This window comes from Bos mutus, chromosome 17 (assembly GCF_027580195.1).
Source record: "Bos mutus isolate GX-2022 chromosome 17, NWIPB_WYAK_1.1, whole genome shotgun sequence".
Lineage (NCBI taxonomy): Eukaryota > Metazoa > Chordata > Mammalia > Artiodactyla > Bovidae > Bos > Bos mutus.
Window position 1 is genome coordinate 14111816 of NC_091633.1, and position 27183 is coordinate 14138998.

Here is a 27183-nt window from a genome sequence, read left to right on the forward strand (position 1 = left end):
CTTTCATGGAGTCACAGGAAGCTGGCTCCACCCAACATATGCCAAGGAGAGGAGGAAGCTTGGAGAGAACCCTGGCGAAGTGGGGTGGGATGATGCTATCTAAAAACACAGTGGTTTCTCTTTCCCCCTCTTAGGGAAGAACTGCTGCCCAAACCCAGAGAGTTACTGGAGACAGGACTATGCTATGCTAAGTCACTTCAGTCGTGTCCGACTCTGTGCAACCCCATAGACAGCAGCCCACCAGGCTCCCCCGTCCCTGGGATTCTCCAGGCAAGAACACTGGAGTAGGCTGCCATTTCCTTCTCCAATGCATGAAAGTGAAAAGTGAAAGTGAAGTCGCTCAGTCGTGTCCGACTCTTAGCGACCCCATGGATTGCAGCCTAACAGGCTCCTCCATCCGTGGGATTTTCCAAGCAAGAGTACTGGAGTGGGGTGCCAGAGTAGCAGTTGTGCAATGGAGATGACTGAGAAGCACAGTGAATGACCATTCCCCCTCCCCTCCCCCTCTCCCACCCACAGGCCAGTGGGAGTACCAGAGATCTCCACCAATCAGTCTGCTCCTAAAGGTCCTGAGAAATGTAATCTGTCACCTTACACTCATCCAACATCTCTTTAGCTCTTACTGCATACAGACCATTTTGGGAGAAAGATCTACTCACGTTTGTCTGGTAATTTACAAGGTACCTGAGTAGCTAATTTGATCATCATGATAATGCTATGAAGTAGGTATTTAAGATTCTCCCCATTTTGTAGAGGAGGAAACTGAGGCCCCATGAGATTAAGGGTTAAGGGGCTTAATGCAAGTCAAGCATGTAGTAAGTAGCAGAATCAGATCAGGCTCCAGAGTCAATGAGCCTGGCTCCAAGTTCTTGGTGTTCTGTTCATTTTTGTTTTGCTTTTTTTTCATCCCCGCTGCTCTCAAGTTTACAGAAAACAGACAAGTCGGCCAATTGACAAAATGATCAGGGGCTTTTCAAACCTGGTATCCTAGGGGTCCCCCGGGGGCTGAGAGGTGGGAGAGGGTTGACAGGTGGGTGGCACTGGACCTCCGGCTCCCCAGACATGGTGACCAGATCTGCTCCCCATTTTTCTGTCTCTGGGGGTACAAGTGGTTCGATTTTCCAGAAGAGATGATAACCACAGGAAAACCAAATGAGAATTTCTTGGACAACTATTGTGCATCAATACCTACTGAGCCTGGAGTGGCAGGGAGGCCACTTCAGGGAGCATAAGGGGAACTTACAAAACAACCCACTTGTGAAAACTTGAAGAACAATAAAAAATTAAATAACGGATCAATTTAGCAACAGACGAGCTGTCCCACAGCCCCATTTGGTTCCCTAATTAATTGCTTCAGCAGTGACTTGGGTGGTCAAGGGAGAGTAAGGATCTGTTTAGCTGAGTAACCCAGCACCACCCATTATCAGCACAGAGAGCAGGTGCCTGGTGCCATGAAACCCCGGGCTGGGCAGGTTTGGACGGGAGGAGACACGAGGGAAGGCGCTCAGTGCGGGGTGGTGAGCACCAAGGAGGCAGTGATACAGCCAGAACCCTGAGCAGAGGGCAGCACCACAGGCTTGTACAGCTCCACCATCACCGCAGCCTTGCCCCTGTTGATGAGGACTCATCCTTCAGAAAGCACCCCTGTGGACCCCCTCGAATCCCCCTGCCACTTGCCAGCCCACTGGACCCTGGTGGACAGAGATCATACGCTGGATGGTCCTGCAGGTGGGGTGCGAACCCCAGCCCTGCCTCCCTGGAACTTGAATATGTGGAGGAAACAACATCCACCTTGTGGGGCTGCTTGGATGGTGAGCTGGATAGTGCACATTAACAGCCTGGCACCATTAGCTGCTGGCACATGGCAAGTTCTCAATGAATGTTATTAGCTACTCTCTGCAGTTATCAATACATTTAACATGGGCAGCCTGGGAACAGGCTCATCTTGGTCTTTATTCACTCGTTTAACAAGCATTTAATGGGCACCTACTCTGTGCCAGGCACTGCACTGGGAGCCGAGGCCAGAGATGGGAAAGTTCATTTTCCTTAAGGAGCTCCCGGTCCACTGGGGAGGCAGAGGGCAGATAACCCCCATTCCGAGTAAGTATTAGAACGTCTGCCCGGGAACAAGGAAGCTAGTTCATGTTTATTGAGCACGTGCTGTGTGCCAGTTATGATGCACTTGATATGTATCATTATCTCATTTGATCTTTACGAGGTAGGGGTTGGCCCTCCCTTTTCCAGAGGGGGTCACTGAGGCCCTGAACACCTCTGAAAGGCTATGGCTTTAGCCCAAAGGCACATGACCCGCAGGTGGCATGAAATCTTCACTATTATTTATTATTATAGCAGTCCCTGCTTTTGCGTGGTTCTGATATGCATGAACTTCGGTTACCAAGCTTTAAAAAATAGCTCTGCTGCTGCTGCTGCTAAGTCGCTTCAGTCGTGTCCGACTCTGTGCGACCCCATAGACGGCAGCCCACCAGGGTCCTCTGTTCCTGGGATTCTCCAGGCAAAAATACTGGAGTGGGTTGCCATTTCCTTCTCCAAAAATAGCTCTAGCCATCCCCATTCTCCAACGTGGTTCAAATTTCACTGACCACAGTATATTGGGCTTCCCTGGTGGCTCAGACAGTAAAGACTCTGTCAGCAATGCAGAAGGCAAGGGTTCAATCCCTGGGTCAGGAAGATCCCCTGGAGAAGGGTATGCCAACCCACTCCAGTATTCTTGCCTGGAGAATTCCATGGACAGAGGAGCCTGGTAGGCTATAGTCCCTGGTGTCTCAACAAGTCAGACAAGACTGAGCGACTGACACTGAACATGGCATATTAAGTGTGAGTGATTGCACAAAGTACAGACTTCGCTGCTGGCTCCTCAGTCTCCAGATCACTAGGTAAGTAACTGAAGTGCATCATGGCCCATGACCCATCACATCACTTCTTACTAGTCTGCTGGGGACTCGTCACTGAGCATCTGCCATTCAGCCCACGTACTGACCGCTGAGTGTGTGGCTGTGTTGCCTCCCTGCTCCCAGTGATAACCCATGTGACAGTTCACACAAATAGATGATAAAAAGAAAGGAATGGCCAATGAAGATTAAAGTGCGGTGCAGGAAAGAAATGAAAAAGCAAAGCTGGAAATGAGATTTGAATCAAGCTTCAGGGGCGTTTGTCACTGGAGAACATCAAGGGTCAGGGTTCTCCAGAGAGACAGAAATAATAGACTATATATTACATACATGGGCTTCCCCAGTGGTGCTAGTGGTAAAAGAATCTGGCTGCCAATGTGGGAGATGCAAGAGATGCGGGTTCAGTGCCCGGGTTGGGAAGATCCCCTGGAGTAGGAAATGGCATCCCACTCCAGAATTCTTGCCTGGAAATTTCCATGGGCAGGGGAGCCTGGTGGGCTACAGTCCATGGGGCTGCAAAGAGTTGGATGACTGAGTGACTGAGCACGCTCACGCGTGCATGTGCACGCACGCACACACACACACACACACACACAGCAGTTACTATGCACAGATATGATATACTCTAGATAGATACAAAGAAGGATGGATGGAGAGGTGGATGGATGAATGGATGGATAGAAAAATAGGTAGGTAGGTAGATAGAGGAGGCTAGTAAGCACAAAATCTGCATGGCTAGGCTGGCAAGTTGGAAACACAGTTAACAATGCAGTTTGAGTCTAAAAGCCATCTGCTGGCATAATTCTCTCTTCCTCGAGGGAGATCACTCTTTTTCTATTAAGGCCTTCAACTGATCAGATGAGGCCCACCCACATGAAGGAGGGTAATCTGCTTTACTTAAACCCCACCAGTTTAAATGTTAATTGCATCTGAAAAAATACCTTCACAGAAATATCCAGAATAATGTTTCATCAAACAATCTGGGTACCCTGGCTCAGCCAAATTAATATAAAATTAACCACAAGAGGATTACAGGCTTACAGAAAAAAACAGACGATCATGAGAATATTGACACTGTCTCCATGTAAGAGGCTCTAGACCTGCTGCCAGAGGAAGACAGATTTACTGACATAAATGAGGGAAGTGGCTGTGACGAAAAGGATGAAGACATCCCGAGGAAGTAAGCCAGCGGGAACTCTGAGATATTTCACAACATTCAAGGCAATAAAGGATAAAATGCTGGAAAAAGATCCAGTCTTATAAAGGAAGATGACAATTTGCCAAGGCATATAAAAGATGCTCCCTCTGTATTATTAGTTAAACAACCAGAAGAAGAAGGCAAGCACTGTTCAAACTATTCTTGATCATATTTACACAAGGAAATAACCACACTTCAGTTCTAAATGTTTCCAATGGTCTAAATTTAGGTATACTAAATACATGTTGGAAGAAGGTGTTTGCTATGACCAGTGTGTTCTCTTGGCAAAACTCTATTAGCCTTTGCCCTGCTTCATCCTGTATTCCAAGGCCAAATTTGCCTGTTACTCCACGTGTTTCTTGACTTCCTACTTTTGCATTCCAGTCCCCTATAATGAAAAGGACATCTTTTTGGGGTGTTAGTTCTAAAAGGTCTTGTAGGTCTTCATAGAACCGTTCAACTTCAGCTTCTTCAGCGTTATTGGTTGGGGCATAGGCTTGGATTACCGTGACAGTGAATGGTTTCCCTTGGAAATGAACAGAGATCATTCTGTCGTTTTGAGATTGCATCCAAGTACTGCATTTTGGACTCTTTTGTTGACCATGATGGCTACTCCATTTCTTCTAAGGGATTCCTGCCCACGGTAGTAGATATAATGGTCATCTGAGTTAAATTCACCCATTCCAGTCCATTTTAGTTAGCTGATTCTTAGAATGTCAACGTTCACTCTTGCCATCTCCTGTTTGACCACTTCCAATTTGCCTTGATTCATGGACCTAACATTCGAGGTTCCTATGCAATATTGTTCTTTACAGCATCAGACCTTGCTTCTATCACCAGTCACATCCACAGCTGGGTATTGTTTTTGCTTTGGCTCCATCCCTTCATTCTTTCTGGAGTTATTTCTCCACTGATCTCCAGTAGCATATTGGGCACCTACTGACTTGAGGAGTTCCTCTTTCAGTATCCTATCATTTTGCCTTTTCATACTGTTCATGGGGTTCTCAAGGCAAGAATACTTAAGTGGTTTGCCATTCCCTTCTCCAGTGGACCACATTCTGTCAGTTTTCATTCCAATCCCAAATAAAGGCAATGCCAAAGAATGCTCAAACTACCACACAATTGCACTCATCTCACACGCTAGTAAACTAATGCTCAAAATTCTCCAGGCCAGGCTTCAGCAATATGTGAACCGTGAACTTCCAGATGTTCAAGCTGGTTTTAGAAAAGGCAGAGAAACTAGAGATCAAATTGCCAACCTCTGTTGGATCATCAAAACAGCAAGAGAGTTCCAAAAAAACATCTATTTCTGCTTTATTGACTATGCCAAAGCCTTGGACTGTGTGGATCACAATAAACTGTGGAAAATTCTTTAAGAAATGGGAATACCAGACCACCTGACCTGCCTCTTGAGAAACCTATATGCAGGTCAGGAAGCAACAGTTAGAACTGGACATGGAACAACAGACTGGTTCAAATGGGAAAAGGAGTACGTCGAGGCTGTATATTGTCACCCTGCTTATTTAACTTCTATGCAGAGTACATCATGAGAAACACTGGACTGGAAGCAGCACAAGCTGGAATCAAGATTGCCGGGAGAAATATCGATAACCTCAGATATGCAGATGACACCACCCTTATGGCAGAAAGTGAAGAGGAACTAAAAAGCTTCTTGATGAAAGTGAAAGAGAAGAGTGAAAAAGTTGGCTTAAAGCTCAACATTCAGAAAACGAAGATCATGGCATCTGGTCCCATAACTTCATGGGAAATAGATGGGGAAACAGTGGAAACAGTGTCAGACTTCATTTTTGGGGGCTCCAAAATCACTGCAGATGGTGACTGCAGCCATGAAATTAAAAGATGCTTACTCCTTGGAAGGAAAGTTATGACCAACCTAGATAGCATATTCAAAAGCAGAGACATTACTTTGCCAACAAAGGTCCATTTAGTCAAGGCTATGGTTTTTCCTGTGGTCATGTATGGATGTGAGAGTTGGACTGTGAAGAAAGCTGAGCATGGAAGAATTGATGCTTTTGAACTGTGGTATTGGAGAATATTCTTGAGAGTCCCTTGGACTGCAAGGAGATCCAACCAGTCCATTCTAAAGGAAATCAGTCCTGGGTGTTCATTGGAAGGACTGATGCTAAAGCTGAAACTCCAGTACTTTGGCCACCTCATGTGAAGAGTTGACTCACTGGAAAAGACTCTGATGCTGGGAGGGATTGGGGGTGGAAGGAGAAGGGGACGACAGAGGATGAGATGGCTGGATGGCATCACCGACTCGATGGACATGAGTTTGAGTGAACTCTGGGAGTTGGTGATGGACAGGGAGGCCTGGCATGCTGCGATTCATGGGGTCGCAAGGAGTCGGACGCGACTGAGCACCTGAACTGACTGAAATACATGTTGAATACTAGAGTGGGTTGCCATTCCCTTCTCCAAGGGATCTTCCTGACCAGGAATCAAACCTGGGTCTCCTACATTGCAGGCAGATTCTTTACCTTCTGAGCCACCAGATCAGATCAGATCAGATCAGTCGCTCAGTCGTGTCCAACTCTTTGCAACCCCATGAATCGCAGCACACCAGGCCTCCCTGTCCATCACCAACTCCCAGAGTTCACTGAGACTCACGTCCATCGAGTCAGTGATGCCATCCAGCCATCTCATCCTCTGTCGTCCCCTTCTCCTCCTGCCCCCAATCCCTCCCAGCATCAGAGTCTTTTCCAATGAGTCAACTCTTCCCATGAGGTGGCCAAAGTACTGGAGTTTCAGCTTTAGCATCATTCCTTCCAAAGAAATCCCAGGGCTGATCTCCTTCAGAATGGACTGGTTGGATCTCCTTGCAGTCCAAGGGACTCTCAAGAGTCTTCTCCAACACCACAGTTCAAAAGCATCAATTCTTTGGCGCTCAGCCTTCTTCACAGTCCAACTCTCACATCCATACATGACCACAGGAAAAACCATAGCCTCGACTAGACAGACCTTTGCTGGCAAAGTAATGTCTCTGCTTTTGAATACGCTATCTAGGTTGGTCATAACTTTCCTTCCAAGGAGTAAGCATCTTTTAACTTCATGGTTGCAGTTACCATCTGTAGTGATTTTGGAGCCCAGAAAAATAAAGTCTGACACTGTTTCCACTGTTTCCCCATCTATTTCCCATGAAGTGGTGGGACGGGATGGCATGATCTTCGTTTTCTGAATGTTGAGTTTTAAGCCAACTTTCTCACTCTCCACTTTCACTTTCATCAAGAGGCTTTTTAGTTCCTCTTCACTTTCTGCCATAAGGGTGGTGTCATCTGCATATCTGAGGTTATTGATATTTCTCCTGGCAATCTCGATTCCAGCTTTTGTTTCTTCCAGTCCAGTGTTTATCATGATGTACTCTGCATATAAGTTAAATAAACAGGGTGACAATATACAGCCTTGATGAACTCCTTCTCCTATTTGGAACCAGTCTGTTGTTCCATGTCCAGTTCTAACTGTTGCTTCCTGACCTGCATACAAATTTCTCAAGAGGCAGATTAGGTGGTCTGGTATTCCCATCTGTTTCAGAATTTTCCACAGTTTATTGTGATCCACACAGTCAAAGGCGTTGGCATAGTCAATAAAGCAGAAATAGACGTTTTTCTGGAACTCTCTTGCTTTTTCCATGATCCAGCGGATGTTGGCAATTTGATCTCTGGTTCCTCTGCCTTTTCTAAAACCAGAGAAGCCCCTAAATACATGTTTGTTTTGCTAGTTTTTCATTCATTTCCTTAAACATTTGTAACTGACAATAAAAGAGTATTCAGTGTTTTGGCAAAAAGAATATTAAGGTCACAGAGTAATCTTTATTTTCTCACATTGACTTTTTTAAGACCGTTTTGCACAATTTCCGCTTGCAGGTTCTTACAGTCTACACGACCGTGCAAAGTAAAGACTGTCTGCTTTATCTGTAGCGTCACTGTGATTATCATCATCAGCTCTACCAGGCAGGTCTGGCAGACATGCCAGGATGCCAGCCCAGGTGTCAAGTTCCTTTGACACCTTTTTCTGACTCTGGACAAGGAGCCTCCTACAAAATCCCAGGCCGGCTCTGGCCAAGGCCGCTCGTCCTGCCTCGGCAGGGGTTTCAGGATTCTCTACAGCCTCAGGAAGTTCCCAAGGAAGAGAGCTCGGTTTACACACCAATAAAAATAACTCAGGGGGTGATAAACAGCCCCATGTCTCCAGGGCAAGCCGCTCTTACGCAACCTGCCTTGATTTCAAAAGCCCCACATGGCACCGGGAGGCAACTCAGACTTGTATGTACACCCTGGCTGACAGCACAGGGAAGGGGCCCCCGTGGCCACAAGATCTGGGGACAAGTGACTTTGGCAGTGACATGGGGGTGGTTCATTCACAACAGAAGGTACACAGAAATAGCACATCGATTGACTGGCTTAAATACTGATATTTCTTTTTACTTTCTATTTTTGGTAAGGTATGTAAGCAGTGGATGGTCTTAGTAGAAAACTCAAAACACACATGGGCCAAAAGGGAAAGAAAAAAAAAAAAAAATCAAAACCACTTATGGTCCGGACACCAGAAAGCCCTGATAGAGTTTTCTAGAAGCTATGTACCAAGGGTGTATGGTGTAGAGTTTCAGACCACAGACTCTGTTGCATGGATAGAGGGCTTCCAGTTTTCTTCCCACTGCGAAAGAAAGCAAGAGGAAGCTGCTTGCGGTTAAGTCTTTGGGTACCTCAATTGTTTCTTCAAGATAAATTCTTGGGAGTGCAGCTTCAGTGTCAAAGACGATTCACGTTTTGATGGACTTGTTCATCCACTCCCTACCCAGGAAACTGTTTAAAATGGGCTACCTGGGGTCTTCCCTAGTGGTCGAGTGGTAAAGAATCACCCTGCTAAATGCAGAGGACCTGGGTTCGAGCCTTGGTCTGGGAAGATTCCACATGCCGCGGAGCAACGAAGCCTGAGAGCTGCAATGACTGAGCCTGCCTGACCTAGAGCCTGTGCTTTGCAACGAGAAGCCACGCAATGAAAAGCCCATGCATTGCAGATAGAGAGTAGGCCTCGCTCGCCACAAGGAGAGAAAGCCCACACGCAGCAATGAAGATTCGGTGCAACCAAAAGTAAATAAATAAATAAATATGTTAAAATGGGCCCCCTAGGACTCCTGCTGCAGTAGGGGTTGGCAGCCGAACCAACCATCAGAGAAGGAAGGCCCCAAAAGGCTGAGTCTCCCATCCACGGCACACAGTAATCATCACCATTGGACTGTCAGCCCCATGAGGACAGGAATGGTGTCTGCCCTGCTCACTGCAGTGTCCCTGCTTTTCCAGTGGCTGTAACAACTCAGAAGAGCCAGAATGTTCTGGAACCAACCGGAGCCCTGAGGACCCCACGTCATTCTGCTAACCATTTTCTTAGAGATACCATGCTGGATTCTTTGCACCATGCAGCCTTTGTTAAATTCTATAATGAATAAAATATTAGCCAACACACTTCAAAAGAAAAGGAGGGCGCCAGAAACCCCCCAGAAGGAGAACTCGGGAACAAAGCAAGCCCGCCGTGAGAGGCAAAAATAAATAAATGCATCATCATTACTGTCGTTTGATTGACATGTCTTGAATCATTTATGGCGAGCTCCGCCTCTTTCTAATAATATGGAAATTGGGAACATGTTGCTTTCCGTCATGATTATGAGTGCGTTTCAGAGCATGTTTGTAGGTGAGGGAGGGACGGATGTAGGTGGTGACACAGCCATTAAGGTGTGTGTAGATTTCAGCGGGCAACCACCGCGGGCTTCCTGCAGCGTGGTGGCCTCTGATGTCAGTGAGTGAAATGTCTCCTGTCCTTGTCAAAATGATCATCCTGTCATCCAGTATTTAACAAGTACACAATATGCACTAGGCCCTGTGCCGAACACCCAGGACTCTGCAGGATCCTTTCTTCACTTTGCTGGGATGAAATGCTGCACGAACACCTACTCTGTGCTGGATGCCGTGCCAATGGACAGTCAGTGGAAGAGTCTGGAGAGTGACACAGATGCACAAACAAGTAGCCACCTCTCCCACTGAAGTAGGGCTTATTCTTCTAAAACCAGGCTTCCTGTGCATTCACTCCTTTGATCCTTCCAGAAGTCCTAGTGGCCACCAGCTTGAGGATTCTTCTAGTCTCAGACTGATCCAGCTTGGGCTCCTGGCTCTGCCACTTACTGGGGAAAGTGACACACCCTTCTTAAGTCTCCTTTTCCTCCTCTGTAAAATGGGGTGCTGCCAGATAAAATATGAGCTTCCTTGTTAGTCTAAGTACATCCCAACCATTTCATGGGATGTGCTTATACTAAAAATACTTACTGTTCCTCTGGAACTCCAAATGAACTGGGTGCTAGCTGTTTTTGTTTTTTGCTAAATCGTGCAGTCCTGGAAGGGAAGACAGTGATAGTGACCAATGGATGCCTCTCAAGGGCAGTTAACACTCTCAGTTCCTCCCAGATCGGGGGCAGGGGAAGAGGAATATTGTTTCTATAAAGGGATTCTATGCAGAGCACCAGTAGCATCCTGGAACAACTTCTCACTCTCCATTCCCAAACCTTCACATCAGGCAGACTCCTGGGCCCAGCAAAGCTGTAGGCAGACAATCCAGTTTGCTGTGAAGAATCACAGACTCTGTCAGTTGAAGAGACCCTTAACGATTGCCAAATCCACCTGTCTGGTTTTGCTGAGAGGGTCTGCAGAGGTTGGGTTATTTTCCCAAGGCTGGGGTCACAAACCCCATTGCCAAAGGGGTCAGCCAGGAGAAACAAATGGTATCCAAGATGACGAGGAGTGGTGGGGAATGTGGCAAACTGGAGAGAAGGGGCTCCTCTAACGAGGCAACAGCAACAGCCTGTTTCCCAGAGCCATAAGGGAATGGGTGCTCAGAGTGATGAACGCCTCTAAAATTCTCCTGAGTGCTCGCTTCAGCAGCGCATATACTAAAATTCTCCTGAGGAGCTGGAAATATGCATGTCTGTTTCATGTGAAATCTCTTGGTTTTGAAATGTTGGCACCTATTGGAAATTCTTAAGAACACTGGAAGGGCCAAGGAAAATATGTCAGCAAGCCAAACTGGGCCCTGGGGTCACCACGTGCAATCTCTGGCCTATGGCCCCTTGGGACATGGGAAGCACAGCCAGGCTTCCTGGGCCAAGGTCATTTCTATCACGCCAGCAAAAGGCCACGACTCGAGAGGAGGCAGACAGGAGTGGAAATACTGGAGGAACGGCCAGCAGCTCCTACCCAGAGCCTCCAGTGTGAGTTAGAGTGGGAAATCTCAGGCACCAGTGTTATTTTGTTTTAATTGCGATGGAATTCAAGAACATACAATGAACACTTGTAAAGTGTTCAGTTCAATGGCACTGAGTACATTCAAAAGGTCGTGCAACCAACCTGATCTAGTTTCAAAATGTTTTGGTCACCCCCAAAAGGAAATTCTGCACCTGTTAAGTGGTCACCCCCTCCCCATCCTCCCCTCCCTCCAGCCCTTGGCAACCACTACTCTGCTTTCTAGCTCTATGGATTTACTGATTCTGTGCATTTCAGATGGATGGAATCCTACAACATGGGGCCTCTGGTGACTGGCCCCTTTCGTTTAGCATCATGCCTTCAAAGTTCTTCCAAATTGTAGCATGTATCAGTGCTTCATTCCTTCTTATGGCTGAATAGTATTTCATTGTCTGGATGGACCACATTTTGCTTATCTGCCTATTGATAGCTAAGTGGGTATTTTCACCTTTCAGGTGTGGTGAACAATCTCAAGGCTCACTTTTTGAGGGGAGGTAACCCCACGCTGGTGTTCAGGGACACAGAGCCCCACTGGACCCACTGTGTGCAGCAGCACAGTGCCTAGGGCCCACAAAACTGTCTTCATTCCTTTGAAAATCAGAAGCAAAAAACCCTGACTTTCAGAGTTGAAGAAAATGTTTTACTTTTGAATTTGGCCTGGATTATATTTGTCTTTATACCAAAGCAGCCATAAAATATAATTATGGAGGAAGGAACCCACAAAGGCAAAAGTGACTAAGGCACTCAAAAGTGGTCCTGCAGGGACACAGAACAATTAAGGACCTGGAGTTAGAGAAACCGGAGGGGGACTCCTCGTTCTCCTCCGACTCGCCAGCCTTGTGGGTGTGTGCCCAGGGGCCAGGTTCTTTGCCCTGTTCAAATGTGGCATTCCTCACTGCCAAGACAGGGCCTGGCATTCAGTAGGTACTCACTAAGTACTTTTTGAAAGGATTCATTAACCTAACACGAGTCACCGAGTTCTCTGCGCCTTGATTTCCTCATCTGAGACATGAAAAAAATAATCTGGATCTCTGAGGGTGGCTGAGAGGGTGAGAAGGCTGTGCCCGGTGCCAGGAAGGGAGAAGGCCTTAAAGAATCCACTTCCTTCCCTTTGTTTTTTTTGGCAGGGTGGGGGCAGGGTGAAGTTGATAGCCGACTTAAAAGAAACAGTCTCCATCAAACCCAAGGTACATTTGCTCTTGTCTCTCTGAGCAAATATATCAGGTATTTCGACATCTTGGCTGAAGATCCCAGGGTCTTGCGAGAGGGGGTGATTAGCAGGCAAAACCACAAAGAAAACGTCGAGGAAAATGATGCCAGAGAGAAACAAGTACTGACAGGGAAGGGCCAGTGAGGGAGTGAGTGAGTGTGTGTGTGTATGTGTCTGTAAATGCATTGTGTGTCCGCGTGAGAACTATGTGTGCTTGTGAGTACATATGTGTGCATGTGTACGCGAGAACATGTGTGTACACACATGGTGGGAAGAGGCAGTGGCAGGGAAGGGGAGGGAGGGAGAGAATAGCCCTGTGATCACAGACACGGGAATTCTGCTTTGACTTTAGGTTGAGGCTGCACATTCCTGGGGCAGGCCTCCGGTGGGGTCTGAGAGCGGGAAATGACCATATCTGGTGTTTTGTCTTGATGAGAGGAAATTCTTTGCCCAGGGCAACAGCCCCCCTGGGGTGTGCCCTCCTCTGTGGGTGACTGGGAACTCAAGAGAGCCAGAGCCCAGGATCCTCTTCAAACCCAATTTGCACGAGAAATCAATGTGGTTTTATTTTTGTTGTTGTTGTTCTTTTTCTTCAGGCCCTGAGATGCCAAGACCCTCAAGTAAATAATAATGATGCTTTTCAGACCAGGATTTCAAACTGCTTAGCTGTGATTAGTCTTCTTTTTAAACACAGAAAAACTGAGGTGATTTGAAGGAATCCACTGACAGGTCAAAGGGAGGCTCAAGGAAGCCTTGGCCCCATGCTGGGCCCCACTTACCTGAGGGCAAGGAGGCCCTGCTGGTTTCTGAACAGAAGTAAATTGAGTCTCTTATTGATGTCTCCAGGGCAAAGCCCTGTAGGCCAAGGAGGCAGGCTGCAAGATCAATTCTGGAAGGCCCTTCTATGGTCAGCTTTGTCCAGAGGCATCCGTGTGTCATGGAGTAAGAGGCAGCTTACTGGTTGGAATAAGGTTTGAGTCCTGTGACAGGAACCTCAGTTTTCTCATCTGTGAAATGGGGTAGTGTCCTTAGGCACAGGGTTCATTAAGGACTAATTAGATGTGGGAGAGTGTAGCACAGTATATGGTGCAGAACCAAGCAGTGATAATCATAAGAATCATAATACCACCATGGTCATCATCATCTCCCTGTGAAAAGACTACTTCCCTAGCAGTGGAGATCCCAAGAATCTCAAAGATCCGAGGGGGCTAAGAAAACTCACCCCACACTCCTGGACCCTTCGGGCCACTGCTGCTAAGGGACGAGAGCAATTCCATAGAAACAGCGACAAGATTTCCTGGTAAGCTCACTGTCTCCTAGATTCCTGGGGAGCCTTGGAGATGTGGGCTGAAGAGGTTCTGAGAACCCCTGTATCAAGAATGTCTGACTTCAATATAGAACTTTTTAAAAAATTAATTAATTACGGGGTGTTGTTGTTGTTGTTGTTGTTGCCACACCACATGGCTGTGAGATATTAGTTTCTCAGCCAGGGATCAAACCTGGGCCCTCAGCAGTGAAAGCTCAGAGTCCTAACCACTGGAGGGCCAGGGAATTTCCAAGATGGAACTTTCAAAAATTTACTCTCTAAAGGATCTGGACTAAGACTGTGTGTCTGCAGACCCTGAAACTGATGATCGGCTTGATGGGAGCAGGTATCCTGGAAAGGAACTGAGTTTGGAGGGAAACCCAGAGTTCTATAGACCTGTGTTCCAATCCCCTCTCTGCTAAATCTCAGCTGTGTGGGCCTGAATAAACAACGCTGCGGTAATACACTCTCTTGGGATGACAAATATCAGGCTGCAGGCCTCACAGTAAGAGGCCCCAAATGGCAGCTCTGTTGGTTGGATCAACGCAGTCAGTAAATGGACTGGTTTGAGACGATTGAAATGATAATGGTGAGTTGGGGAGCGGGGGTGGGTGGGGGGGATGGGGGGGTGGGGGCGGTGTTTAAGTCCTCAGATGCTTACAAAGAACAACCTATGTGCCAGGTCCTGGGAAATGGGACTGGGCCACTGTCTAGGAGAGGATCCAGGAATGGTGGTAACAAATGTAGTCTGTTCACCATGTCCAAGCCGAGGCTGACATATCCCTCTCCAGTGCTTCCGTGGTAAGATGGGCCTCTGGGGAGAGTAGACCCAACCCCAGAGTCTTGGAACTGCTGTGGTGGTCCCTGGAGACACGGGGTGACAGGGGACGGCTTTCTGATCCCAGATGAACAAACAAGAATAGAAGAAAAACCTTGCCAAGTTGTCAAGTTGGGAGAGCATCCCTGACAGTTGAACCTAGGCTTGGAAGACTGAGGTGCAGCCTGGTTCCTCGGGAGCCTATCTGAGGTAAGATGACTCGCCCAGCATCATGCCATTGGCACAAGGACCTCTGGGCCACCAGCTACCAGTTAAGAAGTCCCCAGGGGCTGTTTCCTGACAGAAATGGGCCTCTCTGCTCTTATGTTCAACCTGCAGCTGCAGAGGCCCGCAGGATTGCTTGAGGAAGGTTTCTGAGGAAAAGGAAGGGGGAAAGAAGGGACTGGTCATTTGGCCTTGGGTCTCTGGGCCCACTAAAGGTTCTCATGGGTTTCTCTCTGATCAGGGATCAGGAAGCAGCCTGGTCCTACAGAGGAGATGAGTGGGGATGAAGTCAGGACAATGGAGGACAGGGGGTGCGGGCGGCCTCCCCAACCTCTCCCAGTAAGGATGCATCTTCCAACAGGAAGCTGCCCAGGACTCAGTATCTGGCTGGAGCCATGGTCTAACAGCTGTGTGGGCATTATAAATCTCTCTCTTGGAGATGAGGCTCCGAGGCTCTCGATGGATCCTGCTAATGGTAAATCTGTCAGTGCCCACAGCGCGAGACCTGGACTCAGAGCATCAAGGTGAGACTGTCTGCTTCCCTCAAGCCTGTTTATTGCACATGCTGTCTATTTCTCTCCAAACGTGGAGGGCTGTCACCTTCTTCATTGAAAGTGTCAAGGGAGTTTTAACTGCAAGGTAGACTGTGCTTCAGGTCCAGCTGAAATGCCTCTGAAGCCAAAGTTTCACCTAAAAACTTTCTGCCAGAAGGGACCCTTCTTCTGCAAGACCCTGGGTGATTTGGATGAGTTTAGGCCAGACAGTGTGTGTCCCTTGGGTATTGTGGAGGTTTGTGTGGTTTTTAATTGTTTGCTTTTTCGGTGCAGCCTAGCTTTAAATCTTCACTTTCAAAAAAAAAAAAAAGTGGTCATTAGCCTTATTTTGATTTAGAGGATGGGAAATCAAAAGTTCAGGCCCCTGATTTATTACCTCATAGATGTATGTCTTTGAACAATCCCTTCATCTCTCTTACATTGCTCATTGTAGAAAGACGATAATAAAGTCTTATTGGTTGGGTACGAGGATGAAATGAGATACTCCATCCATCAGAGCTTTAGTTGGAAACATCCAGTGTTACTGCTGATAAATCAACTCCTTGAGAAACAAAAAGCTCTGATTTGTAGCACTTGCCAATTTCCATAGTGTAAACACTCCCATTACTGACACTTGCAAGCTACCAACATGACATTGCTGAATAAAGAGCTGGGAAGAAGAATGAACCATTGGTCCTTCTGTACTGAGCGGAGGCTCCTTAGTGCATCCCTGAAGACAACAGACACAAACTCTGTCTAATTGTATCACGAAATAAATGAGTCCCAAGGATAGGGGGTAGCTTGCAGAACTTCCAGTTGGTGAATTTAGCCTGGAGTTTGTGCAGGCAGAAGTTACATCCTAAATTACCCACAAAGCTACTGTCCAATAATGATGTTGCTACTGTCCCCTCTGGCATAGATACAGTAACACGCCCCATTGTCACTAACAATTCTGGACACTGGCCAATGCCACGAAATCTGCAGCCACTGATAGCCCTGAAAATACCATGGTGCTGTGCTGTGCTTAGTCACTCAGTCATGTCCGACTCTTGCGACCCCACAAACTGCAGCCCACCAGGCTCCTCTGTTCGTGGGATTCTCCCAGCAAGAATACTGGAGTGGGTTGCCATGCCCTCCTCCAGGGGATCTTCCCAACCCAGGGATTAAGCCCGGGTCTCTAACATTGCAGGCAGATACCATCTGAGCCACCAGGGAAACCCTGAAATACCACAGAACTGCCCCTAATGCCATCCTTGCCAGCATGGAGAAGGCCCTGGGAGAGGTGTGGCCCCTGCTTCCTCCCACCATTAGCTTCCATTTAACACAGGAATGTGCATCTGATTGGTAGAGTCAAGTTGTATGTCTCTGCATAGCTGCAAGGGAAGCTGGGAAACTGAGTTTATTAGTTTCTTGTGGCTGCTCTAACAAATAACCAGCAATCAGGTGGTTTGAAACCACAGAAGTTTGTTCTCTCACAGTTCTACGGACCTGAAGTCCAAATTCCAGGTGTTTGCACGGCTTCCCTTCCTCTGGAGTTTCTAGGAGAGAATTCTTTCCTGCCACTTCTAACTTCTGGTGGCTGTTATCATTCCTTGTGGCTACATCACTCCAGTCTCTGCTTCTGTCTTCACATGGCCTTTCCCACTTTTCTGTGTCTCCCCTCTGTGTGTCTCTTTATAAGGATATCTGCCATTGGATTTAGGGCCCATTTGGATAATCCAGGAAGACATCATCTCAAGATCCTTAACTTAAGTGCTTCTGAAAAGACCCTTTTATCAAATCAGATCAGATTCACAGATTCTGGAGGTTTAGGGTGTGGACATATCTTTGGGTATCACTATTCAACCCACTTGCAGTGAGTATCTGTGTTTTTCAGGTTCTCTGGCAAACAGTGAGCCCTACCTCATTAGATGGGAGATTCTTGAATTATAAAATGGGGGTTCACAGGCTGGGCAGTCAGAAAAACATCCAATGTCTTCTAGAACAGGGGTCACGGCATTTTTTCAGTAAAGAGTCAGAGGGTAAATATTTTCAGCCTTGAGGGTCATACGGTTAACTACTCAACTCTGTCCTTGTGGCATGGAAACAGCCACAGACATTCTGTAAACAAATGGAGGTGGCTGTGTTCCAATAAAACTTTATTTACAAAAACAAGTGTCTGTTTCAATTTGGCCCAAGGGCTATAGATTGCTGACCCCTGTTCTAGAACATGAAGGAGTGCTTAGGAAGTATTGACTGAGTCTTCAATCCTCAGCATGTTTGAAATGTATTGAACATGGAGGACAGAACCAGGACAGAAATTAATAAACAACTAAAATGTATCACTAATGCTCTGTGACCCACACTTTTGAATATGCAAGGGTGAAGAGCTGTAGTATCTAACTGAAAAAAAAAATCCAGTTTTACCTGTTTTAGAGCCTAGTACTAAATAGGGCCACATTTTGATTCTGGTTTCATACCTAGTGACAGCATCCTGACCCAACCAGAGACCAGGGAGGAGTGTGGAGGATTTACACAAATGAGCTCCATCAGAGGAGCACTGGGGGCAGGAGTCCAGCACTTCCTGCTGGCAACAGAGAAGAGCCGCAAATGCCTCCACGAAGGGTGAATCACATGAAATCCAGATTTCTACCTTTAAGATGGTAAAAACAGCACAGAAAACAGTGTCTGAAGGGCAAAAGGGCAAGGTTGGTGCTTATAGTAAAAAGACAAAACAAAACAGTTTGGCTTTGAAGGCCAACAGACCCAGGTCCTTATCTCAGCTCCTCAGTCACCCAGTACAGCCCCTGAGTAGGTCTCTTTACCTCTCCAAGCCTTGATTTCCTCATCTGTAAGATGGGAAGAGTTAGATCCATCCCACCCAATGGTTAAAAGGATTGAAGGGGACAATTTTCATAAAATATTGTAGCACCCAATGAACGCTCAGTAACTAACACTCGGCAAATTCCTGACAAGTCTGGAAATTAGAAGTGGATTTTCGAAGTCTGCACACCAGAACATATATGGTGAAGAAAGCATACTCCTTCAAAGGAGGCCCCCGGGAAGCCCGACCCTTGGCCGGCTGGCCTGCCCGTGGAATAGCAGCCCTGGCAGGGTACTTTGGGAACTGGCTGCTGATGAGCCTTCGGCGCCTCAACAATTTGTCCTGACTTTCCTCAGCGGCCAGCAGGTCCTCAGTCTTGGAGAGTGGACTGCTTTCTGGATGGAGCCCAAGGTTAAATGGAGCCAGGTCTGATGAACAAGGTAGGAAGGAGATGAAGCTGGCTGGGATCACTTTGGATGAGAAAATATCTGATTGCAAAATAATGAGCAGGGGTGACTTGGAGCCTTTCTCTGAAGGAAATCCCCAGAGAGGAGTTCCAAAAGGGCTTTAAGCATTGGGAGCTTTCCTGGAATAAGTGAGTAAGTCCCTGGAGGGGTGGCTATGGCAGGGGAAACACTTGTTTGGAAGGGCTAGTACTGGGGTATTGGCGGGGGAGGGGTGTCTCTGTATGTTACAGTTGTATCTTGTAAGATTCATTCATTCAACATTTGATAAGCAGTAGGGGCTCCCCTTGTGGCTCAGATGGTAAAGAATCTGCCTGCAATGCAGGAGACCCTGGTTTGATCCCTGGATCAGGAAGATCCCCTGGAGAAGGGAATGGCAACCCACTCCAGTATTCTTGCCTGGAAAACCCCATGGACAGAGGAGCCTGACGGGCTACCACAGGATGTGACTGAGTCACTAACACACTCTAAGGCTAAGGCCCTGTCCTAGGCACTGGGTGTGGTGATGATATGCTTTCCTCCTTACTCTCAGATTACAGCCACAAACAGACATTATCGCAACTTTTGTGCTATGCTTAGTTGCTCAGCCATGTCTGACTCTTTGTGACTCCATGGACTGTAGCCTGCCAGGCTTCTCTGTCCATGGGCATTCTCCAGGCAATGTCACTGTGATCTTTGCAAATGGTCCCTCTGGAGTTGTGCAGTGCACAACCTGTAGAAAGGTACACGGCAGCCTTGCTTGAATGGGAGAAAAAAACAAGGGTGTGAGTTATACGTGTAGGCTCAGGGAGACACTTGGTCTGGATCACTGAGGATGTGAAGGCGTTTTCAAGGGAAAAGGGGTGGGGAAAGGGAAAATCAGACTCAGGGACATTATGTACTAAAGCTCCAGGGGGAGGGCAAGGTGGGTTCTGAGAACACTGAGACATCTGCTAGATTTGGGGAGGAGGCAGGCCAGCAGGCTGGGGGCAAGGAGGTTGAGGGGACTGACTTCCTGCACATGAGTCAAGATCCCCCAGGAGCTTCTGGGGGAGTCAGAGAGGCTCTTGAATGTCAGACATTCCATTCCTCTGAGTTGGCCTCTGCTGGAGGGAAAGATGCAAGGAAGCACACTGGCCTTCTTAAGTGTGGCACAGATCAGGTCTGGATACCAGCTCTGTGTGTTCTCCAGTCAGTCACTTAACCTCTCTGAGCAGGAGTTTCCTAATCTGCAAAATGGAGGTCACAGTAATGCTGGGGGTTGGGAAATTTGGCAAGATTCAAAGTCAGAGATGCAACAGGTGCTGTAAACGTTCTTTCCTTTCCTTTCCAAGTTGTGGTCTCAGTCAACCTTTGTTTAGGGACGGAAACCGATACTTAGGGTGCTGACAGCACCAGCCCTCTGTAGGCTGAGCAGGTAGGAGATAATTCTCTTTCAGAAAGTCTCCCTAGATAGTTGGCACAAGTCTCCACATTTCCTTCATTAACATGAGCATTAGAGAGCACTTTCTCTGTGTTAGGCAGGCCCTTGCTCCTCTGTGATTTTTTTTTTTTTAATGCAAATCTGCCCCTTTGAGTCCCCAGTACCTGAGGGTAAGTGACTTTTATCAGTGTTCCATCTACCCTAGAGTAGAAGGGTGGGGCCCAGAGAAATGAGGATTGCACATCTGAAATGGAGAAGGTGGGGGTTGCTTCCCCCATCCCCACCCCAGAGATAGCAAGGAAGCTCCTGGGATTGGAATACGGAAGGAAGAGGGGAAAGAGCTCTGAGGGCATATTAAATGCCTCCTCTATCCCCACCCTCTCTCTGCATGGTACTGTGTAGGGTGACTTGTGTGGAGTTACACAGACACTCTGCATACCCTGGGTGAGCTGTGTGCTGGGCTAGGATTGTAAACACCAGAGAGCCCTCAGGGACTTACTGTCTGGATGGGAAAACATCATCAACAGTTAAGTAAGGCATGGAGGCCAAGGTGATGTTGCAACGGTAACTGTGATGGCTAGGGCTTTCCAGCTGCTGCTGCTGCTGCTGCTGCTAAGTCGCTTCAGTTGTGTCCGACTCTGTGCGACCCCATAGACGGCAGCCCACCAGGCTCCCTCATCCCTGGGATTCTCAAGGCAGGAGTACTGGAGTGGGTTGCCATTGCCTTCTCCGTGGGCTTCCCAGGTGACTCAGTGGTAAAGAATTTGCCTCCCAATGCCAGAGACATGGGTTTGATCCCTGGGTTGGGAAGATTCTTTAGAGGAGGAAATGGTAACCAACTCCAGTATTCTTGCCTGGGAAATCCCATGGAGAGAGGAGCTTGGCAGGCTACAGTTGCAGAGGGGGACACAACTTAGCAACTAAACAACAATAAATTGTGATGGCTACCTGTTACTGAGCATTTACTGAGCCTGGCCCTATGCTAAGAACCTTGCTACTTATTATCTCCACCTTGAGGTGGCTATTAGTAACCACTTTTTGCAGATGAGGAAACTGAGTCTCCCAAGGTCAGGAAGCTGGCAGGTGGCAAAGACTAAAAAAACCTAAGTTCTCCCCTGCTGTGTTATTTGGCCTGAACTGGAAAATCAGCCCACCTGTGTGAGTTCAAGTAGGGATTTCCCTCTGTTACCTTTCATTGCCTTTCATTGTAACATTTTGGAAATAGAACCCTATTTTGTTTTGAGAGCGTTTATTGTCTCATTCTGAAGACTGCATCAGAAACCCTCAGGGGTCCCCTCTTAACCACAGGATTCTTCCAAAGACACCCTCCCCACTGCACTGTCTCCCCTTCTTTGTGTGGGTGGGTCTACCATGGGGAAGAGAAAATTTGAAATCAGAAATACTGCAACATAAAAGTATGTATGAAATAAAGCCTCCCGTTAGGTGCAAAACGTAGAAACATGCAAATTTCTGCAGTCAAAAGAAAAAGACATCAGTAATTGCATCATTTCAAAACCGAGTGGCTCGAGTGAAATTTAAACAGTGGCGCACAGTTGCCATGTGTTAGAGACGTTTTAATGGATATAAACAGACAGGCTTACCACCCCTTTCAGGGCTATGCTTGGATTAGTTGAGGTTTTTATTATGTAAAGATCTTCAAGAATACATTCCTTTTAAATCTGTGACCTCCCTCATGACTATTGTGTTTGTGTATAAAAATATGTAACCCATATAAATTATGGGTCCCCATATGGCTCCTTCTATGACTTAGTTGTATGTGAAGAACTACCGTCTAGCTATCAAACAATAATCAAATCCTTACTGTATGGAGTCCAAACCCCATGGCAACACTGAATACAAGCTGTCCCATCCTTCCCCCATTCTTGCATCTCCCATTCCAAACTCCTAAACTCCCAGACAGCATGTCCTTTCTCATTGTCCCAGTTCTTAGATATGTAAATGAAATTAGTTTCTCTACCAAGTCCTCTCCACCTTCCTCTTTTGTCCCTTGTCTGCATTGAATGGAGGTTCTTCTGAGTCTCCAGGCTCAGGTCTAAGAACTGGGCTGACAAACACTCTTAGGGGAAAGAGGGAAGGAGGTGGAAATACCAGTGCTGGTAGGTTGTAGATTCTAGTAATGATTACCCCTCAGTCTTATCTCTGCACTCTCCCCCCCGCCTCACCATACCTTGCTGATTCCTGGGTAGGGGTAATCCCCCAAATACACCCACTGCCCATCTTAGGCTGCCCCCTCTGTCTGACTTGCCCATCCGCTCCATCTTCAGGAGTCCACTCTTGCATGGTTTCTTCTGTGACCCATCCCCAGCACCCCTTACTGCCCTCCACCCCAGGCACACTCAGCCCCTCTTTCCTCTGGATTTCACCCTTGACACACCTACATTCTTGACAACCACCTGCAATGGTTTGTTTACAGGTCAGTTTTATCTCTAGGTGGTGACCTCCCAGAGAGCAAGGACTAACTCATTTTAATGCCTCCATCCTCAGCACTGAGCCCTGCAGACATAGTAGGTGCTCCACAGATGTTGTTGCTATTGTTTAGTTCCTAAGTCGTGTCCGACTCTTTGCAACCCCATGGACTACAGCACACCAGGCTCTTCTGTCCTCTACCACTCCCCAGAGTCTGCTCAAATTCACATCTATTGAGTCAGTGATGCTATCTAACCATCTCATCCTCTGTCACCTTCTTCTCCTTTTGCCTTCAGTCTTTCCTATCATCAGGGTCCTTTCCAATGAGTTGGCTCTTCCCATTAGGTGGCCAAAGTATTTGAGCTTCAGTGTCAGTCCTTCCAATGAATATTTGGGGTTGATCTCCTTTAGGATTGACTGGTTTGATCTTGTAGTCCAAGGGACTCTCAACAGTCTTCTCCAGCACCACAGTTTGAAAGCATCAATTCTTTGGCACTCAGCCTTCTTTATGGTCCAATTCTCGTATCTATATGTGACTACAGGAAAACCATAGCTTTGACTATATGGACTTTTGTCAGCAAAGTGCTGTCTTTGCTTTTTAATACACTGTCCAGGTTTGTCATAGCTTTTCTTCAAAGGAGCAAGTCTGTTAATTTCATGGCTTCAGTCAGCATCCGCAGTGATTTTGGAGTCCAAGAAAATAAAATCTGTCTCTGTTTCCACATTTCCCCCTTCTACTTGCCATGAAGTGATGGAACTAGATGCCACATTCTTAGTTTTTTGAATGTTTCAAGCCAGCCTTTTCACTCTCTTCAGCCTCATCAAGAGGCTCTTTAGTTTCTCTTCACTTTCTGCCATTAGAGTAATATCATCTACATATCTGAGGTTGTTGATATTTCTCCCAGCAATCTTGAGTCCAGCCTGTGATTCATCCAGCCCAGTATTTTGCATGATGTACTCTGAATAGAAGTTAAATAAGCAGGGTGACAATATACAGCCTTGACTACTCCTTTCCCAATTTTGAACCAGTTCATTGTTTCATGTAAGTTTCTAACTGTTGCTTCTTGACCTGTATACAGGAGATATAGGAGACAGGTGAGGAGGTGTGGTACTCCCATCACTTTAAGAATTTTCCGCAGTTTGTTGTAATACACAGTCAAGGCTTTAGCGTAGTCAATGAAGGAGATGTTTTTCTGGAATTCACTTGTTTTCTCCGTGATCCAACAAATGTTTACAATTTGACCTCTGGTTCTTCTACCTTTTCTAAAGCTGGCTTGCACGTCTGGAAGTTCTCAATTTACATACTGCTGAAGCATAACCAAAGGATTTTGAGCATATCCTTGTTAGCATATGAAATGAGCACAATTACATGGTAGTTTGAACATTCTTTGGCATTGCCCTTCTTTGGGACTGAAATGAAAACTGACCTTTTCCAGTCCTGCAGCCACTGCTGAGTTTTCTAAATTTGCTGACATATTGAGTGCAGCACTTTAACAGTATCATCTTTTAGGATTTAAAATAGCTCAGCTAGAATTCTGTCACCTCCTCTAACTTTGGTCATGGTGATGCTACCTAAGGCACATTTGACTTCACACTCCAGTATGTCTGGCTCAAGGTGAGTGACCACATCATTGTGGTTATCTGGTTATTAAGACCTTTCTTATATGGTTCTTCTGTGTATCTTGCTACCTCTTCTTAATGTGCTCATCCTTGCATGAAATGTTCTGTTGATATCTCCAATTTGGTTGAAGAGATCTCCAGTCTTTCCCATTCTGTTGTTTTCCTCTTTGCATTGCTCATTGAAGAAGTCCTTCTTATCTCTTCTTTCTATTCTCTGGAATTCTTCATTCAGTTGAGTATATCTTTCCCTTTCTCTTTTGCCTTTTGCTTCTTTTCTTCCCTCAGCTATTTGTAAAGCCTCATAGACAACCACTTTGCCTTCCTGCATCTCTTTTTCTTGGGGATGGTTTTGGTTACTGCCTCCTGTACAATGTTGTGAACCTCTGTCTGCAGTTCTTCAGGCAATCTGTCTACCAGATCTAATCCCTCGAATCTATTCATCACCTCTACTGTATAATCAAAAGGGATTTGATTTAGGTCATACGTGAATGACCTAGTGGTTTTCCCTACTTTCTTCAATTTATACCTGAATTTTGTAATATAATATATTTATAATCTGAGCCACAATCAGCTCACAGTCTTGTTTTTGCTGACTGTATAGAGCTTCTCCATCTTTGACTGCAAAGAACACAAATCTGATTTTGGTACTGATCATCTGGTAATGGCCATGTGCAGAGTTATCTCTTGGGTTGTTGCAAAGAGGTGTTTGCTATGACCAGTGTGTTCTCTTAACAAAACTCTGTTAGCCTTTGCCCTGCTTCATTTTGTACTCCAAGGCCAAACTTGCCTGTTATTCTAGGCATCTCAACTTCCTACTTTTGCATTCCAATCCCCTGTGATGAACAGAACATCTTTTTTATTTTTTGGTGTTATTGGTCTTCATAGAACTAATCAATTCAGGTACTTTGGCATCAGTGGTTGGGGCTTTGACTTGGATTACTGTGATGTTGAATGGTTTGCCTCAGAAATGAACTGAGGATCATTTTGTCATTTATGAGACTGCACCCAAGTATTGCATTCTGGACTCTTCTGTTGACTGTGAGGGCTACGCCATTTCTTCTAAGGGATTGTTACCCCTGCTGCTGCTGTTGCTGCTAACTCGCCTCAGTCGTGTCCAACTCTGTCCGACCCCATAGACAGCAGCCCACCAGGTTCCCCCGTCCCTGGGATTCTCCAGGCAAGAACACTGGAGTGGGTTGCCATTTCCTTCTCCTAGTAGTAGATATAATGGTTATCTGAAATTCACTCCACAGATATCACAATATAACAGAAAGGCTTTCGGCATTCCAGACTTGAAAAGGAAAGTGAAAAGGAAACACTCCGAGCATAGCGGCTGATATTCCTCTGGGAAAGGCGCAGCACAGGCTGACCGCCCAGTTCCTCACTGGTGCTCTCTTGTACATTCTGGGTGAGTAAGCAGCACCCTTGGTGTGCTCCGTCCCCAAAGACAGCTGAGCAAACAGCTTGCTCTTTTGCAGTTGGCGGTGCCCCTGCTCACATCCAAAGGCAGGGTCATCTCCCCTCTGCTTCAGTCAGGGCTGGCCTCAGGATAGAATGCAGCAGAAGTGAGGTAGGTCAACATCCAGACCTCAGCCCTATGAAGTCTTTCAGCTTCACTGTTCACCACATCAAGAAGCTCAGGCTATCCAGCTGGAAAGGCCACACAGAGGAAAACCAAGCACCCCGGCAGACAGCCAACACCACTACCAGACAGGGGAGGGAGGGCATCTTGGATCTTTTACACCCAGCCATGCTCCCAGGAGAGTGTAGCCACATAAGTTGAAGAACTGCCCAGCAGGACCCCTCCTGAATTCCTGACCCACAGAATCAGGAGCAACAAAACAGCCGTTGTTAACATTTAAAGCATCTGTGTCTCGGGATGGTTTGTTATGCAGCAGTAGATAACTTACACATTAATATTTTTCTGAATGGGCAAAAAAATTGGTGGTGTGGGTTTCTGTGACTTTTGAGTTGGGAGCTAGAGAGGGTATGACTAGAATTCTAGCTTTGCTATCTGTATGTGCTTGTTTGCTTGCTTTTTAGCTTTAAAATATGGAAGGGTCCCTTAACCCAGTGATCACAGTCAGCATCACCAGAATGGGGCAAATTGATAAAGATGCATTGGGAAGAATGCAAGACATTTCTATGATCATCCAGCCAAAAGTGTAACACCTGAAAATAATCACAAAGAAATATCTGACAAACCAAACTGAGGGGGCATTCTATAACATAACTGACCACTTCTCTTAAAAATTATCAATGTCTTGGGACTTCCCTGGTGGTCCAGTGGCCAAGACTCCATCCTCCCAATGCAGAGGACCTAGGGTTGATCCCTGATCAGGGAACTAGGGCTTCTGTGGTGGCTCAAATGGTAAAGAATCTGCCTGCAGTGCAGGAGACCCTGGTTTGATCCCTGGGTTGGGAATATCCTCTGGAGAAGGGAATGGCAACCCACTCCAGTATTCTTGCCTGGAGAATCCCAAGGACAGAGGAGCCTGCCAGGCTACAGTGCAGGGAGTCGCAAAGAGCTGGACACAACTGAACAGTAACACTTTCAGTTTCTTTCAGGGAACCAGATCCCACATGCTGCAATCTAAAATTCCAGATGCCGCAACTAAGACCCATCGCAGCCAAATAAATAAATATTACAAGAAAATCATCAATGCCTTGAAAGAACAAAGAAAGACCGAGGAACACTTTCAGATTAAAAGAGGCTGAGCGATATGAACTGAATGCCACGTGGGGTCCAGGGTTTCCTTGTGTTATAAAGGACACTGCTGGGACAAATGGCAAGATCCATGTAAAACAGACAAGAATGCTGTTTTGGTGTTCATTCCCTGATTTTGGTAATCATATTGGAAGATATCATATTGTAAGAGAATGTCATCTGCTTTTAGGCAATACACGCTAAAGTATTCAGAGGTAAAAGCAGTATTATGTCTGCAGCTTACTGTGAAACAGT

At 46.6% G+C, this 27183-nt stretch overlaps 2 long non-coding RNA genes across 3 annotated transcripts in view; one reads left to right on the forward strand and one right to left on the reverse strand.

The window, feature by feature from the left end:
- LOC138991479 (uncharacterized) overlaps nt 1-27183 on the reverse strand; it is a 195084-nt gene that overhangs the window by 72872 nt on the left and 95029 nt on the right. The gene's annotated exons all lie outside the window — the stretch shown is intronic.
- On the forward strand, nt 18633-27132 carry LOC138991435 (uncharacterized). Of its 2 annotated transcripts, none has more exons than XR_011467380.1 (3): nt 18633-18748; nt 25475-25629; nt 26780-27132. It is a non-coding gene; the product is annotated as an uncharacterized lncRNA (long non-coding RNA). The 2 variants fall into 2 exon arrangements; XR_011467381.1 differs by having other exon boundaries at nt 26790-27132.